Source organism: Hippopotamus amphibius, chromosome 14 (assembly GCF_030028045.1).
Source record: "Hippopotamus amphibius kiboko isolate mHipAmp2 chromosome 14, mHipAmp2.hap2, whole genome shotgun sequence".
In the NCBI taxonomy this organism is placed as follows: Eukaryota; Metazoa; Chordata; class Mammalia; order Artiodactyla; family Hippopotamidae; genus Hippopotamus; species Hippopotamus amphibius.
Window position 1 is genome coordinate 25,337,619 of NC_080199.1, and position 19,687 is coordinate 25,357,305.

Sequence of the window (19,687 nt, forward strand, 5' to 3'; positions counted from 1 at the left end):
CTTTTAAATGTTGTATTGCATGCTATTGAAAAAGTGCTATGTTGAGGTACAACTTCAATCATGCTAAAAGTAACAGAGATTACAAAGGCCCTTAGTGAAAAATTAAAGTTTAAAAAAAAACTTAGAATAAATGCTCTGAGGTTTTGAATAGCTTCTAGTTTCTCTTAACAATAACTGAATTTAGAACACATCTTCATGTGCATTTTTTTCATTAAAGTGTTTTCAAATGGTCTTTTTTTTCTATTTTTTAAATTAATTAATTAATTTATTTATTGGCTGTGTTTGGTCTTCATTGCTGCATGAGGCCTTTCTCTGGTTGGGGCAAGCGGGGGTTATTCTTCATTGTGGTGCACAGGCTTCTCAGTGCAGTGGCCTCTCTTGTTGCAGAGCACAGGTTCTAGGCGTGCAGGTTTCAGTAGTTGTGGTACATGGGCTCAGTAGTTGTGGTGCATGGACTTAGTTGCTCTGTGGCATGTGGGATCTTCCCAGACCAGGGATTGAAACCCTGTCCCCTGCATTGGCAGGCAGATTCTTAACTATTGTGCAATCAGGAAAGTCCCCTCAAGTGGGCTTCTTTAGAATAAATTAATTGGCATTTTGAAACAATCATTGATTTAAAACATAATTAGTTACTTTTTAAAATTTACTGGATTAAATACATGCATAGATGAATATGTTCCAGACACATAGAAATGCAAACAGAATAAATGTAGTCAAACATACTTGATAAAGTCTAGGGGAAGTAGTACTTAATAAAAACCAGTGAGTTACAGAAAGTTAATTTTGAAACTCCTAGAATATCTTTTATATATCATTTCTTTCTCATGGACAGGTTTCATAGTAGCCTTTCTTCTCTAACAATGTCAAAGAAAAATTGCACATTTAAATAGGCAAGAGAGACTTTATTCAAGACAATTGCAATAAGGGAGAAATATGAAACTCAACTTTACTGAAGTAAAAGGCTGGAGGATTTTTAAGTGCTTTGAGTGAGCCAGTGGAAAAGTACTGGAGGACATTGTGGGGAAGTTTGTCAATGTGATTAGGTCATTTGTGTTTGCTAATTGGTGCTTATTGAAATTAGGCTCTTACCCTCCCACAGAACCTGGGAGATGGGGCTCAATCTTTCCTGATGATTGCGTTTCAAAGGAATGGCTCTCAGGTTCTTGAAGAAGACATTCCTGGTTTGTAAAACTGGCAGTGAGCTGTGAGAAAATTTACATCTTGAAGGGGCAGAGCAAGAGTTTACAGTTGGAAGATTCTTTCTTTCTTTTTTTAAGTAAATGATTTAAGAAAAGGCAGATTGGGGGCTAGAAGAAGAAACCTGTCAAAAGTTTAGTAAAGCTGAGGAAAGTGTTAAGACCATCTTGGTCAAGGACCAAAGATTGGCTTTCCATGTTCTTATGCATTATAAACATACACTGTGACAATCATTAAAGATAGTTTTGGAAATAAAATATTTTATTTTGTAAAATATTAGGACCAAATATGTATGGAACCCTGTAATATGAGGCAACACTGGGCTGCACATAAACAGAATTGGGGGAAAAGGTTATCTCCTATTTTTTAACATCACACCATGTAGAGGGTAGCTTATTGGAGAGGTCAGCCATGACCTAGGTATATGCCACAATTGTTATGAATTACCAGATTATCTATAATGAAACTAGGTAAGAAGGAAAACTCATTGTTCCTGGATATCTTAATGAATATATACCTTAATAAAAATGCCAGAAAGATGTCCAATTTACATGACTTAGGTATATATCAAAGGGAATTATTTTAACAGGTGGGAATGAATACAGTACAAATCATTAGACAGGAATAAAGGAACCACTTAAGAAGCTTATTTTGTTTAAAGTTTCTAACATATAAAGAAGAAAGGTAATAAGAATTTCCTAACAGGGAGTTGTTTAGACGGCTGTCATTTCTGCTCTCACATACTTACTCCTTCTTAGTAATTCCTGTTAAGGATCAGGTAGGAACTTGCATCTTCTCTACATCATACTGAATAGTGTCCTCAGAGCTGAACAATAATGCAAAATCACATAACAAAGATGCATTGATTGGAATACTTTTATGACATTCTGTGTAGAAGGGACTGAAATATGGTTGAATTGGAGCTAGTTGTCAAAATTTTCAGTGTACATATCAGCTGTGTTTCCTCCTATCAAGAGATAACCACATTAATCCAAAGCTGTTCTTTTACCTACATCTCACTGATGACACAAGCTGATGCTCTTCATAATGTATATATGCCCTTGTTTTGGTTTGAATGACTTTTTTATAGAAGTAAATTTCTTAAGTAAATTTATACATGTTGCTTCAAGGTTATAAAGATCCACTTGTAAGATTTTAGGCATTTGAAGTTGCCATGTTCATTCAATTATCCATTCATTTAATAAATATTTGTTGGTTATCAACTAAATATTAAAGCTTGTGCTTCATGCATATATACACTGGTCCTTAATCTCATGCAATACATGAGAGAGAGAGAGAGAGAGAGCAGATATAATGAAATGTATGTATTGAAGATACATGTTCTGCTGGTTCTGCTTCTTTAGTTAAGCCTAGATTGATACAGTAGAGCAACTAGAGACATCCACTTCTCATTCCTACCCTTGCTAAAAGTAGAGAAGTATCAAAAAAAATGACACCTTCTGGTATGGATTCAACAAAACAAAACAAACTCTCATTCTGCCCTATGGAGATTGTAATACAAATAGCTGTTGCCATGCCATCATGCCCTTAGGAAGCTGTGTCACTTGTCAAGACACATTCATGAACATATTCTCCAACACAGCGTTTAATTTTAGGAAACATACTTTTGGAAAAACAAACTACAAACACCTGAGGAGAGAGGCCAATTAAATGATAAATTTAGGCCATTATTCTTCAATATGAAAGCTAACAAAGAATCACTAGGCACATGATTGAAAACGAGTCAATAAAATAGAAAAATAAAACTGAAGAAAAAATTTATAACTGGACTTATAGGAAAGAGCTAGTTAACAATTGAAGAAAAAAATTACCCTTTAATAAGTAAATTAATCATTTCAAAGATATTCAAGAAAATACAGTATCTATAAAAAATAACACATTGGATATAAAATGAAACTTCAGTGGTTTCTAATTTGAGGGGAGCAGATCATCCTCCCCTTTGGAACAAAATACATGTATATGAAAGCATAATATTAAAAAGGGTTAACTTCTTGCATAGCCCCATGATTGTTATACATTTCAAGATCATAAATGATAAGGTAACTCCTAAAGGAAGAAGCAACTGGAAGCCATATTTATTGGATGAATATAATTATCCCTGTAGAAACCTTTACAGAAGCAAAGAATAGTTTTATATCTATGAAACAAGAAAGGCTGATTTTAAATGAGAACATGCAGTTACCAAAAATAAATAATAGAGCATCTCAGAAATAAAATAAAGGATTCTAAAATTGAATTAAATGATAGTCTTAATGGCTAACAGGCATAAGCAGGATAGCCATTTCAGGGCTGGAAAATGGAGCTGAAGATTTCCCTTTTAACAAGCCCTGACAGATAAAAATATTAAAAATATTTTTAAAAAATGAGACACAGAAAACAGATTATAAAATTATAGCCTTCCATTTCATGAGGATTTGGAAGAAAAAAATTGATACAAAGACAAGGTCAAGGATATAACCATATGTGGAAAAAATAAAAACTCATAACCCCTCAATGAAAAAGCTCAACTACATAGGTAAAATAATTTATTTTTAAAATGTTTACACATTTTAGTAAACTCTATAATATAAAAAAAGAGAAAATATTAATATATCTCAGAGAAAAAAGAACAATTTAAATAAACTTTTACTTAAACTTTTATTTAAATGAAATTTAATAAATACTTTGTTAAGAGCAATATTGGATGCAGAAAAATATATACAGTGTTCACCAATTTTATAAAGCTCCAAAAGTAAAAATAAAATTAAATTACTTTTAAATTTAGATGCTTTAAAATAGATTGTATTTTCTTAGTGTTGTGTGTCTTACAAATGTGGCTAATTATTTTTAAAATAACTTTAGATTTCCCCTCCTCTAATTGCTTTCCACATCACCAATATATCATGAGGCTATTTCAAACAATAAATAGTACATTTGTGAATGCCTCATAAAGGGTTTAAAGACTTTGAAACTTATTGCATGTTTTCTGCCCAATTGTCATTTCTCTGTGTTTGTCCTAAGGCCAGTACCAAGTTTTCCTTTCCAAAGAACATATGTTTTCCATGCAACTCAATTGTATTGATTACGTTTTAATGACTGATCTTTTTTTTGTTTTGTTTCATGGCAAAGAACATTATCGTCCTTCTTATTGAATCATATCTTGATGGATCAGAATAGCGTTGGTTTCATGCTATAAATTTATATTTTGCACTGTAGACAATTATGAGTCTATTTGTACAAAATAAAATACCATAAAAGAGTTACTTTTTTTTTTTAATCTTCTGACAAAGATTTAAATAGTGAAAATCTGTCTACAGTTGGAGGCTGAAACTAGACAGGATAGAGAAAAACTCAATGTTCTTTTCAGGAAATTTGTGGTTAAGGGTGAGAGAATGTAGCAGCGCACAGGGAGAACTTCAGAAAATTGAGGTCAAGAGGGACTCTGTGACTTGCAGGGCTGGGGAACCGGAAGGCTGAGTTCTGGTGCTGGCTCTGCAGCCAGATAAAAGAGTTACTCTTAATCCCCATGTGAGCTGCTGAAAATTGTATTCTTAAAAATTACTATGGGGACTTCCCTGGTGTAACAGTGGTTAAGAATCCACTTGCCAATGTAGGGGACATGGGTTCAATCCCTGGTCTGGGAAGTTCCTACATGCCACGGAGCAACTAAGCCTGTGTACCATAACTACTGAGCCTGTGCTTTAGAGTCCCTGGGCCACAACTATTGAGCCTGTGTGCCACAACTACTGAAGCCCACACACCTAGAGCCTGTGCTTCACAACAAGAGAAGCCACCTCAATGAGAAGCCCAACATCACAGTGAAGAGTAGCCCCTGCTTACCACAACTAGAAAAAGCCCATGCATAGCAATGAAGACCCAATGCAGCAAAAAATTAAATCTTTTAAAAAATAAATAAAAATTACTACGATATCCTTTTATTTGGAGATGTGTCAATTTTCAAGTCTACATGTGACTGATGATACTAACAACTGATTTCTTTATTCATATTATAATGTGTGGTGAAAATAATAAGTAATACAAGGAGTAAAGTAAAGAAAGTCAAATAAAAGCAGCTGTTTTTTATTCATTATAATTATACTAATGCAATAAATGTCATGAGTTGTGCTAACTTTCTTTTGTGCATTTTTCATTATGTCTGCAACCTTCACAGTAATGCATGAGGAAATACTCTCCTTCTCTGCATAATTTAAGCTCTTTTGTTGATTGTAGTTTTTTTTTTTTAATTTTATTTTATTTTTTATTTTTTGGGGGGTACACCAGGTTCAATCAACTGTTTTTATACACATATCCCTGTATTCCCTCCCTTCCTTGACTCCCCCCCCTCGAGTCCCCCCCACCCTCCCTGCCCCAGTCCTCTAAGGCATCTTCCATCATCGAGTTGGACTCCCTTTGTTATACAACAACTTCCCACTGACTATTTTACAGTTGGTAGTATATATATGTCTGTGCTACTCTCTCGCTTCTTCTCAGTTTCCCCTTCACCCCCCGCCCCCTCCCATACCTCGAGTTCTCCAGTCCATTCTCTGTATCTGCTTCCTTGTTCTTGTCACTGAGTTCATCAGTACCATTTTTAGATTCCGTATATGTGAGTTAGCATACAATATTTGTCCTTCTCTTTCTGACTTACTTCACTCTGTATGACAGATTGTAGTTCTATCCACCTCATTACATATAGCTCCATCTCATCCCTTTTTATAGCTGAGTAATATTCCATTGTATATATATATATATATATATATATAGCCACATCTTCTGTATCCATTCATTTGTTGATGGGCATTTAGGTTGCTTCCATGTCCTGGCTATTGTAAAGAGTGCTGCAATAAACATTATGGTACAAATTTCTTTTGGGATTATGGTTTTCTTTGGGTATATGCCCAGGAGTGGGATTACTGGATCATATGGTAGTTCTATTTGTAGTTTATTAAGGAACCTCCAAATTGTTTTCCATAGTGGCTGTACCAACTTACAGTCCCACCAACAGTGCAGGAGAGTTCCCTTTTCTCCACACCCTCTCCAACATTTGTGGTTTCCAGACTTTGTGATGATGGCCACTCTGATTGGTGTGAGGTGATACCTCATTGTGGCTTTGACTTGCATTTCTCTGATGATGAGTGATGTTGAGCATCTTTTCATGTGTTTGTTGGCCATCTGTATGTCTTCTTTGGAGAAATGTCTATTTAGGTCTTCTGCCCATTTGTGGATTGGGTTATTTGCTTTTTTGGTATGAAGCTGCATGAGCTGCTTGTATATTTTGGAGGTTAATCCTTTGTCCGTTGTTTCATAGGCAATTATTTTTTCCCATTCTGAGGGTTGCCTTTTAGTCTTGTTTATGGTTTCTTTTGCTGTGCAAAAGCTTTTAAGTTTCATGAGGTCCCACTTGTTTATTCTTGATTTTATTTCCATGATTCTAGGAGGTGGGTCAAAAAGGATGTTGCTTTGATGTATGTCAAAGAGTGTTCTGCCTATGTTTTCCTCTAGGAGTTTGATAGTGTCTGGCCTTACATGTAGGTCTTTAATCCATTTGGAGTTTATTTTTGTGTATGGTGTTAGGAAGTGTTCTAATTTCATTCTTTTACATGTTGCTGTCCAATTTTCCCAGCACCACTTATTGAAGAGGCTGTCTTTTTTCCATTGTATACTCGTGCCTCCTTTGTCAAAGATAAGGTGCCCATATGTGTTTGGGCTTACTTCTGAGTTCTCTATTCTATTCCATTGATCATCCTTTCTATTTTTGTGCCAGTACCATATTGTCTTGATCACTATGGCCTTGTAGTATAGTTTGAAGTCAGGAAGCCTGATTCCACCAACTCCATTTTTCCTTCTCAAGATTGCTTTGGCTATTCGGGGTCTTTTGCGTTTCCATACAAATTGTAAGATTTCTTGCTCTAGTTCTGTGAAAAATGCCATTGGTAATTTGATCGGGATTGCATTGAATCTGTAAATTGCTTTGGGTAGTACAGTCATTTTCACGATGTTGATTCTTCCAATCCAGGAACATGGTATGTCCCTCCACCTGTTTGTGTCGTCTTTGATTTCTTTCATCAATGTCTTAAAGTTTTCTGCATACAGATCTTTTGCCTCCTTAGGCAGGTTTGTTCCTAGGTATTTTATTCTTTTTGTTGCAATGGTGAATGGGAGAGTTTCCTTCATTTCTCTTTCTGCTCTTCCGTTGTTCATGTATAGGAATGCAAGAGATTTCTGTGCATTCATTTTGTATCCTGCTACTTTACTAAACTCATCAATGAGTGCTAGCAGTTTTCTGGTAGAGTCTTTAGGGTTTTCTATATATAGTATCATGTCATCTGCAAAGAGTGACAATTTTACTTCTTCTTTTCCAATTTGGATTCCTTTAATTTCTTTTTCTTCTCTGATTGCTGTGGCTAACACTTCCAAAACTATGTTGAATAACAGTGGTGAGAGTGGACACCCTTGTCTTGTTCCTGTTCTTAGAGGGAATTCTTCCAGTTTTTCTCCATTGAGAACAATGTTGGGTTTTGGTTTGTCATATATGGCTTTTATTATGTTGAGGTAATTTCCTTCTATGCCCATTTTCTGGAGAGCTTTTATCATAAATGGATGTTGAACTTTGTCAAAAGCTTTTTCTGCATCTATTGAAATGATCATATGGTTTTTATCCTTCAATTTGTTGATATGATGTATCACGTTCATTGATTTGCGTATATTGAAGAATCCTTGCATCCCAGGGATAAACCCCACTTGATCATGGTGTATGATTTTTTTAATGTGCTGTTGGAGTCTGTTAGCTAGTATTTTGTTGAGGATTTTTGCATCTATATTCATCAGTGATATTGGTCTGTAGTTTTCTTTTTTTGTGACATCTTTGCCTGGTTTTGGTATCAGGGTGTTGGTAGCCTCGTAGAATGAGTTTGGGAGTGCTCCGCCTTCTGCAATATTTTGGAAGAATTTGAGAAGGATAGGTGTTAACTCTTCTCGAAATGTTTGATAGAATTCGCCTATGAATCCATCTGGTCCTGGGCTTTTGTGTGTTGGGAGATTTTTAATCACTGCCTCAATTTCCGTACTTGTGATTGGTCTGTTCATGGTTTCTATTTCTTCCTGGTTTAGTCTTGGAAGATTGTATTTTTCTAAGAATGTATCCATTTCTTCCAGGTTATCCAATTTATTGGCATCTAGTTGCTTGTAGTAGTCTCTCATGATGTTTTGTATTTCTGAGGTGTCCGTTGTGACTTCTCCTTTTTCATTTCTAATTCTGTTGATTTGCATCTTCTCCCTTTTTTTCTTGATGAGTCTGGCTAATGGTTTATCCATTTTGTTAATCTTCTCAAAGAACCAGCTTTTGGTTTTATTTATTTTTCTTATGGTTTCTTTCCTTTCTTTTTCATTTATTTCTGCTCTGATTTTATGATTTCTTTTCTTCTGCTCACATTGGGGTTTCTTTGTTCTTCTTTCTCTAGTTGTTTGAGGTGTAAGGTTAGGTTGTTTATTCGATCATTTTCTTGTTTCTTAAGGTAGGACTCTATTGCTCTAAACTTCCCTCTTAGAACTGCTTTTGCTGTGTCCCATAGGTTTTGGGTTGTTGTGTTTTCGTTGTCATTTGTTTCTAGATATTTTTTTATTTCCTCTTTGATTTTTGTAGTGATTCCTTGGTTGTTTAAGAGTGAATTGTTTAGCCTCCATGTGTTTGTATTTTTTGCAGTTTTTTTCCTGTAATTGATATCTAGTCTCATGGCGTTGTGGTCTGAGAAGATGCTTGATATGATTTCAATTTTCTTGAATTTGCTGAGGTTTGATTTGTGACCCAAGATGTGATCTATCCTGGAAAATGTTCCGTGTGCACTTGAGAAGAAAGTGTAGTCTGTCGTTTTTGGATGGAATGTCCTATAAATATCAATGAAGTCGAGATGGTCTAATGTGTCATTTAAAGCTTGTGTGTCTTTATTGATTTTCTGTTTGGATGATCTGTCCATTGATGTAAGTGGGGTGTTCAAGTCTCCCACTATAATTGTGTTACTGTCGATGTCCCCTTTTATAGCTGTTAGCATTTGCCTTATGTATTGAGGTGCTCCTATATTGGGGGCATAGATATTTACCATTGTGATATGTTCTTCTTGGATGGATCCCTTGATCATTATGTAGTGCCCTTCCCTGTCTCTTTTAATAGTCTTTACTTTCAAGTCTAATGTGTCAGATATGAGTATTGCTACTCCAGCTTTCTTTTGACTTCCACTTGCATGGAATATCTTTTTCCATCCCTTCACTTTCAGTCTATATGTATCCCTTGGTCTGAAATGGGTTTCCTGTAGGCAGCATATAGAAGGGTCTTGTGTTTGTATCCATTCAGCCAGTCTGTGTCTTTTGGTTGGAGCATTTAATCCATTTACATTTAAAGTGATTATTGACATGTGTGTTCCAATGACCATTTTCTTAATTGTTTTGCATTTGTATTTGTAGGTGTTTTCCTTTTCTTGTGTTTCCTACTTAGAGAAGTTCCTTTAGCACTTGTTGTAAGGCTGGTTTGGTGGTGCTGAATTCTCTTAACTTTTGCTTGTCTGGAAAGCTTTTGATTTCTCCCTCAAATCTGAATGAGATTCTTGCTGGGTAGAGTATTCTTGGCTGTAGGTTTCTCTCTTTCAGGACTTTCAGTATATCCTGCCATTCCCTTCTGGCCTGCAGAGTTTCTGTAGAAAGGTCAGCTGTTATCCTTATGGGTTTTCCCTTATATGTTGTTTGTTGCTTTTCTCTTGCTGCTTTTAATAGTTTTTCTTTGTGTTTAATTGTCGTTAGTTTGATTAATATGTGTCTTGGTGTATTTCTCCTTGGGTTTATTCTGTATGGGACTCTCTGTGCTTCTTGGACTTGGTGAATTATTTCCTCTCCCATGTTGGGGAAGTTTTCCACTAGAACCTCTTCAAATATTTTCTCAGACTCTTTCTTGTTTTCTTCTTCTTCTGGGATGCCTATAATTCAAATGTTGGTACGTTTAAGGTTATCACTGAGGTCTCTGAGGCTGTCTTCTAGTCTTTTTATTTTTTTTTCTTTTTCCTGCTCTGTGGCGTTTATTTCTCCCATTCTATCTTCCAACTCACTTATTCGTTCTTCTGCCTCAGTCATTCTGCTGGTTAGAGCATCTAGAGCATTTTTAATTTCAGTTATTTTGTTATCCATTGCTGTTTGTTTTTATGAGTTCTTATGAACTGTTTCTTGTACTTTCTCTATTTTGTTGTCGAGATTTTGTATCATTTTTACTATCATTACTTTGAATTCTTTTTCAGGCATTTTTCCTATTTCCTCCTCATTTATTTGGTCTTGTGGGTTTTTTTCCTGCTCCTTTGCCTGCATGGGGTTTCTTTGTTTCCTCATGGTTGTCCAAGCTTTTGGGGTTGCTTGTCCTGGTGATAGAGGTGTTTATAGAAGACTGTCCAAGCCTCAGACTAATGTCCAGGCATTGGATTAAACGAATATTCAGTCGGCTATGTCGGGCTCCCCGCAGCCCTTTCTGGTGTCCGAGGCCGTCTGCTGGTGTTCAGCTGGTTCTCTGTGGGAATTACTGCATCCTTCCGTGCATTCCCAATACATCTGTGGAGAGAGATGCACTCCACGTCTCTCTACTTCACCGCCATCTTTTTTCCCCCTGTTGATTGTAGTTTTGACTGTCATCTATTAGTCCTCACCTATGTAAACCTTTGGAAAATACACACACACCATTATATAGAGATTTTCATTGCCAATACAATACAATTACCCTAGTGACCTGAAGTAATTATCACATTATTGCCATTTTTGGTGAGTCATAAGGTAATGAATATCATAAGAAGGAAAAATATGATCTTTTCAAAATACCTGTTTCAAATAGCTTAGTTGCATTGATTTTTTTTCTTTATTCATTGGACATTGTCTTAATACATGCTATAATTAAAAGTAAATGGATTTATCATTCTCTTGACATAACACAGTTATAATTGGGAAATATTCTTGGCACATAGAATTGATATTTTTATGATCTAAAGTAAATATACTTTAGAAAATTGTGCCAAATATTGCACTGGTTTGTATTTGCCACTGTTGTTCTTTAAAGCAATGTGATTTCAAACACTGTTGAGGGATTACTTCTAGCAACTGTTTTAGCTGTGTTATCCTGATAGGACTTCTGAGGAAACAGAAACTCTGTTTTCCTCCTGATTCCCCATGGAGTCTATGGCACACAACATGAGCCCTATAATCTGCTATAAAGCAATATTGTATAAATGATGTTTACCTGCATATATTTTTTATGGCCATTCAGAGGCTCCTATTCTGCAGGGAGCCCATTTCCCTTTTACCGGGGGGTCTTTTTTTTCTTTATGATTAAACAAAGGCTCTCTCACTAGCACAGCTGAGATAAAAGGATTTGTTTGGCCTCTGTCACATCAGGCAGGTGATGACAGATCCCTATCTATTTCAGGAACAAACTTCAAACTAGCCACAGGTGATTTTCTTTCCATCCTGAATGGCACAGTAGACATTATGTTTCCCACAACAGCAATCTCTAGCTGATTATTTAGCTCTGTGACAGGAAAACAAGTAAAAACTCAAGATTTTAAAGTATGAGCAGACACATGAAAAAGGGGAAGTCATGTAGTTCTCTTGAAGCTTCAAAAAGCGTTTCAATAAGCATATTATCCTATATTATTGATTCTGCAAATACATTTAAATGGCTTACTCATCTATATTATAGAAATAGAAAGGAACAGATAGGACAGCTATAGATGGACAGATAGATAGGTGCAAAGCAATATATAGCTGAGCAAGTGCAATAAATATCAATCCATCTACTCCACACTAAGCAAACACTATTACTGAAACAATATTCCAAGAAAAAAAAAACTTTTAAAATGAGTTTATGTGGGATTTAATAATTCCTATGTACATTCAAGGTCCCAAGAGAACAAAAAGGAAATAAATTGTAAAATTCCACCATCATCATCATTGTCATCAAACTTGATTAGATTCACAGTTTCTTGGGTCTGCTTCTGTGTTTTTTTGCACACATTTTGGCATTTACTCTGCTTCACAGCTCTTTGAGGTAGGAGCAAACAGAGGGCAGAGATATTAAATAACTGGCTAAAGGTCACAAAACTGGAATATGTGATTTGTAATAAAATATAAAACATCATTTTGTTTACTTGTGAACCAGAGCATCACTCATGATTTATATCTTGGCCATTCTCTGGCTGGATAATTTATCTTTTGAATGAATTATCAAATTATTATATTGCCTCTAGTAACATGAAATTTTTTGTCTTCAAATTATATCCATTAGAACATTAATTCTAAGAGATAAATAGTAAGTACTGCATGATCAGTAAATCTGAGAAACAATGTATTGAAGAAATTTAAGATTTTTTTATTAACAGGAATTATCTAAGATATTGAATTGCTAATATGTATTGAGATTCACTGACAGTGGCATGAAATCTCCAGTCATATTTGACCATGGCAACACTTCTTTTGTTATTTTAATAAAACATTATTTTCATAATGAATCAGTTTTATGATTTTATAAATTATTAGAAAAATGGTATACAGTACAAACAGGAGGATTGTCCTTCTCTTTGCCACTTCATTTACCTGAAGTACAGCTACAGATATTACACAAAGCCAAGCATGGTATTCACTGAGTGTATATACATATGTATATATATATATATATATATATATATATATATGCCACAAAGCATGTGGCCTAATATAGGCAAATAGTGGGAAAAAAATAAAAAATTATATAACTGCATGAGAAAAAGTGAATTCAAGGGGTTTTCTGTAAAAATATATTTATTAATATGATTAATATTGTGTTTTACTCTTGAAGATACCATGATAAGGTTTATTATTCAGTCTTTACATATTTCTATGTCATAGGAAAATAAGCATGCTGGACATGAGGCCCATTGTATGACAATAATACCAAGGAAAATGATACATAATTCTGAAACTACACGATGAAGTTGTGTATTTATTTAAGCATTTATCCATTTAACAGTTTTTCTAATAAGTAGTTTTTGGTCCTCCATGCTATAGCCTAGGCTTGTGTAATAATGCAAAAAAAGAGGGAAATACAAATAATTGGAATAATGATTAGAAAACAGAAATTCTGGTCTTGTAATTAATAGGTTTTAGCAAATACACTTTTATTTATACAATTGTTTCTACTACTGATGATTAAAATAATGGTTACCATTTACTTCCTACATTAAACACTTGAAATATACCAAAAGGGCATGGACTTTGAATCAAAGTTCCTGCATTAGAATCAGATATGCATACATATTAGCTGTATAGGCATAGGAAGTTTATTTCACCTCTCTACATATTGTCTCATCTATTATATGAAAATAATACAGCTGTCTGAGAAATAACTGAGATAATACATTTACATTCTTAAAAGTAGCAACTGAAAAATAATAAGCATTCAATACATGTTAGGTATTAGCTTGATCAGTGGTTTTCCCACTTCAATATACTCTTAAGACTTTTCAAAAATTTCCTCTTTTAAATTTGAAATAAGTTTTTTTTTATTGGCAAATTTTTAAATGCAATTAAATTTGTCACATGCAGAAATAGATAAGGAGTTAAAATTTCTGGATTTTTAGAAATAGTAACATTAATTTTTAAATAGAGCTTCAAGGGTGTGCAATATCAATGAAATGTCATCACAGTGTAATATTGTCATTAGAAAAATAAGTTCTTTAAAAATTATGTAAATAGTGGATAGAAATGGAAGGTGTTTGAGTATAGTCATGTCTTAATCTCTAAATTAAAATGTTATGGGCCAAAAATTAAATGGTGATCAGTCATTAGAATGTATGCCTATTGACCTATCAACTGGCAACATAGATGAAGTCCTCTTTCAAGTATGTTGAAACAAATAAATAAAAAAAGAACACTGCCTGACTTACAAAATACTTTGTTACTGAATCATTAGTGTAGATCACTTTCTTGTTAGCTGTATCAATATTTTAAAAAATCCTCCTGTGTCTACTTTTAATTTAACACCTCAGAACATATCACCATAATGAGCTTAGAGGAATTCCTTATTTGTAAAGTCTGGGGTCTGGACTTCAGATTATGACAGTTGAGTTTGGAAATGAGAACACATAAAAAGGTTCTGGCAGGTGATTATTAGAAATGTGTATATGAAATATGAAATTCTGGAAATGTATTTCCCTAATGCTTTCCATTGCCAAATAATCATTAAAAAGTTTTCATGTACTTGATAAGCACACATCTCATTTTAAAGAAAGCCCCATTTTTAGTTCTCAGAACTATCCTGTGAGTAAATAAGATTATGTTCTTGTTTATAGATAAGAAAATAATGGCTTTTAAAGATTAGATAATCTGCCAAGTTTGTAAAATTAATGAGTGTCTGACTTGGGATCCATGCCAAGGCAGTCAGATGTCAGGCTTGTCCTCACACCTTTACATGTACTGGAATAAAATGTGTCTGAGGCATCACTTTAAGGTTCATAGTGAAAAGCACACAATTCCATGGAAAGGAAAATTAAGTGAAATAAAAAATAGTAAGTTTATTTAATCACATTAGCTGAAGACAATCTCTGCATAAAATTTGCTGTATTTTAATGAATATTACTTTTAAAATAGAACTTTTCCAATGATGTTGATTTCTTAACTACTTTCTGCAAAGAATCTGAGCTACTTTCACTTTTTTTTAATAAAAGCAATCATATTGTTCTTAATTATAAAATTAATTTATGCACTTTAAAAACAAAACTTGGAAAATATCCAAGGAAAATAAGGTATACCTAAAATAAATGCTGCAAATTACCCACTTGGATTTATTTCATTACAATAAAATGTTGTTATGTGGGTGATACCATACATATAGCATTGCATTTTTTACACCATTAAGTAATTTTAGTGTCATTTATCCTGTTGAAATTAATAACAAAATAATTTATAGCTCATATTTTACTAAAATATAGCCATAATTTCTTAACCTTATGTTTTGAATTTTAAATTACAAGCCTGTGTTTTCAAGGTTAGGGGTTTTCTTCCTCCACTTATGCTTTGATAGCTGTTGAGAAATTTCCATTTAAGTCAAGAAAGAGTCATTTCAGCAAGCTAAGGTAAATGCCATTTACTTTCACCTATGTATTTTAATCTCTCATTATTTGACAGATAAAAATAATGAAATTGAAACTGAAAATCAATGAAAATAAAATTGAAGGAAATAAACAAAACCAAAAGAAAGTTCTTGAAAAGGATTAATGAAATTAATAAGCTTCTAATCAGGTTAAGTAAGAAAAAAGAGGTTACAAATTACTAACATCAGAAATGAAAGGGGGTCATCCCTAAAGATCCAATGGAAATTAAAAGGATAATAAAGAAATACTATGAACAAGGTTGTGTTCACAAATTTGATCATCTAGATTAAATGATCAATTCAATGAAAGACATAACCTACCAAAACTCACACAGGAATAGATATGAATAGCCTCTTAACTATGAAAGAGAGTGAATTGAGAATAAACTTCCAACACAGAAAGCACTATGCCCAGATGCATCACTGGTGAATCTTCCAAAACATTTAAGAAGAAATCTTACCAATTCTCTATAATCTTTTTCAGAAGATTGAAACAGAGAGAATATTTCCTAACTCATTCTATGAGGTCAGCATTAATCTAATACCAAAACAGAAAAGATGGTACTAGAAAAGGAAACTATGTACTACGACCTCCAATGAATGTAGATGCAAAATTCTAAGAAAAAAACATTAACTCAAATCCAAGAAAGTACAAAACAAATTATACACTATGAATGAGTGAGATTTACACCAGTTATGAAGACTGATTCAACATTAGAAAAATCAATGAATCTAATCCATCACACTGACGTTTAAAAAAATGAAACAAAACAAATTTTTTTAAAATGATTATATCAGTGGATGCAGAAAAAGCATTTGAAAAAATCCAATACCCACTCATGATAAAAATTCTCAGTAAACTAGGACTAATAGGGAGTTTTATCACCTTGATAAAGACTATCTACAAGAAAATCTACAGCTAACATCATAATTAATGATGAGAAAGCTGATGCTTTCCCATGATAATCAAGACTAAGGCAAGGATAGACTCTCTTACCACTCCTTCCCAACATAGTACTAGAAATCCTTGTAAATGCAATACAGCAAGAGAAGGAAATAAAAGATATATGGATAGAAAAGGAAGAAGTAAAACTATATTTGTTCACAGATATCATGATGGTCTACATAGGAAATCTGAAATAATTAACAAAAAGGCACTAATAAGTGATTATAGCAAGGTTGTAGGATACAAGATTAATATACAAAAGTCAATTGCCTTCCAACAGTGAACAAGTGGAATTTGAAATAAAAAAACAAAATATCATTCACATTAAACACATCCAAAGCAAAGTAATTAGTTATAAATCTAACAAAATATGTACAAGGCCTATATGAGGAAAAATACTAACTCTGATGAGAAAAGTCAAAGAGAATTAAATAAATAAAAAACATTTCATTTTCATGGATAGGAAAACTCAATATTAAGAAGTCAGTTCTCCCCAAATTGACTATAGTTGCAAGGCAAACTCAATCAAAATGCCAGTAAATTACTTTGTAGATAGACAAACTTGTTCTAAAGATTATATGAAGAGGCAAAAAATTCAGAATAGCCAACACAGTATTGAAGGCAAAGAACAAAGTTGGAGGACTAATGCTACCAAACTACAAGACTTACTATAAATCTCTGGCAATTGAGACAGTGGTTTATTAGCAAGAGAAGAGGCAAATGGACCAATGGAACAGAATAGAGAGTACATAAATACATCTCTCTAAATGTAGTCAATTGTTCTTTGCAAAGGATGAAAGGCAATAAAATAGAACAAAGACAATTTCTCTTTGACAAATGGAACAATTGGAATCCATATGTTAAAAACATCAATCTGGACAAAAATTTTACATACTTCAGAAAAAATAACTCAAAATAGATCAAAGACCTAAATTTAAAATGCAAAAGTATAAAACTCATACAAGATAACATAGGGGAAAACCTAGATGAACTTGGGTATGGTGAAACATTTATACATGTAACACCAAAGGCACAATCCATGAAATGATTGACAATAAACAAATTTAAATAAATATTTAAAAGTAAAAGAAAAGGCTACAGCCTGTATGATTCTAAGTATATGACATTCTGAAGAGGGCAAGTCTATGGCGACAATAAAAAGATTAGTGGTTGCCAGAGGTTTGGGCTAGGAGGAAGGGGATGTATTAGCAGCACAGAGAAGAATTTTATGGCAGAAAAAATATTCATCATGGCATTATAATAATGGGCATATGTTATTATAAATTTGTCCCAACCCATGTAATATACAACAAGAGTGAACCCAAAGGTAAACTATGAGCTTTAGGTGATTATGATGTGTCAATGTAGGCTCATTCTTGACAATAACTGTTCCATTCTAATGAGTGATATTGATAGTAGGGGAGGCTATGCAGGTGTGGGGTCAAAGGTATATGGGAAATTGCTGTACCTTATTCTTAATTTTTAACTTAAAATCGCTTTTAATAATGGCTTTTAAGAAGGAAAAAAACCAATCAGCCAATGACTTCGAATCTGCATCCACAGTTTGGATGTCCCCTACGTGCCATCCTATGAATAACAACCCAGGTTTCAGTATACTTTCCAAGAATTTGAACAGTGGAAATTTCTCAAAACAAAACTAAGTTTAGACTGAGTTCCTTCAATCTGTTCTGTAAATCTATGTATTAATCTATTGAGCTAACATTTTTTGATTAGTTTGTTCCTTTCAAAATTCTTAACAAGAGAAATTTGAAGCATCATAAAGTTCTGGAATTACATGACCTGGGGAGTTCCATTAAATGATATACTTACAAATGAAACAATAAGTGCTTATTTCAAATAGTATGTGTATTTATTTGTATTTTTATTAAATATGAATAACTTTTCTAAAAACATTAAAATATCATTATATCTGAACAATGAGAGGCAATAGGGTAAATAATACATAACTAATAATTGTTGAAGATGATGTACTAATTCAAATATTAATTAGTTGTCATCATTTTTTATATTTATAAACAAAATCCAGAATATTTATACATCATCAAAACAACATAGCATAACCCATATACCTGAGCTATTTTCTTAAGTCCATATATTGTCTGAAATTCCTTGCATCTCAAACTAGGATTTTTGTTTGTTTGTTTCTGTTGCAGGTGTGTGATATTGTGCCTGAACCTAGGAGAGAAACTTTTATCAAAAAGCATTTCATATCCTATAAAATGGTGTAGGCTATAAAAATCGCTTTATAAGTAGAATCCATAACTTTAGATTTCCTGCTGGCCTTTGACGGTATATGCATTTACGTGTCACTTGTGTTCTGGTCATGCTAATTCTGGTCAGACTTTCTGAGAAACACTGCCAAAGATGGCTAACCAATTCCCCTAAGTAAAGTTGAAAAGAAAAATTCCAGAACAGTTCCAGAGTTTCATTTTTATCAGTTGTCTTTCTCAAAATCTTCTTGCTCTGGTTCATATTTCCTTATCTTCCTTTGTGACATTCAATTATATTTTCTATTACCATCTCTAGTCATGGATTCCTAACATCTACTTTGATTGATGCCTTTATCTTGGCTGGAATTCTGATTATACTTTGAACTTTACTTGAGGTTTATGAATATTACTCTCTCAAGAAGACTTGGTCTTGCTTTAAAAACTTCTGTTATTTTTAAGTGTCAACTTCAGCAATTCTTTACTTCCCTACTAATCAGGTCAATTTAGATCATGTAATACTTTATAAATGTAAATATATGTTTAAATACATTTGATTTATAAAGAATATTCACTTTAAATTAGGATTATTCTTTCTTACTGTTAATTTAGTTAGTAAGGGGGCCAGTAGACTGAGGTAGCTCTTATGCCCTGACAGTCTATGTAAATAGACCAAAACCTAAAAGCAACCAATAAGTAAAAACCAAATGGGCTTTAAACTATAGCCAATTGATAATTTCCTTATTTTGCAACTTTTTTTTTTTTCTATAAACTTCTCTCTCCTGAGTTCATGTGGGTGGAGTACTCCTTACAATTTCTAGTTTGGTACTGCCCTATTAAAATGGATTTTTTGCTCAAAGAAACAAAATTTTAATATCTTCAGTTTATCTTTTAACATTATATTTGAATAACATTACAAAATAGAAGGTAATAGATACTGAAGATACTGTAACAAGATATTAGGCATTATACATAATTTATTTGAGCCTTAATTTTCTCACTTTTAAAATATTTGCATTGCCTAGAGTTACCATTCTACTTGAAGCCTTAGATATTATTATTTTGATTATGGGCTGTTTAAAAGATTAACAGCTTTTATGTGTCCTAAAGAAAATGTATTTTTAATGGAAATTTTCTTAAGATCATGGCATAATTTGAAGCACGTTTAAA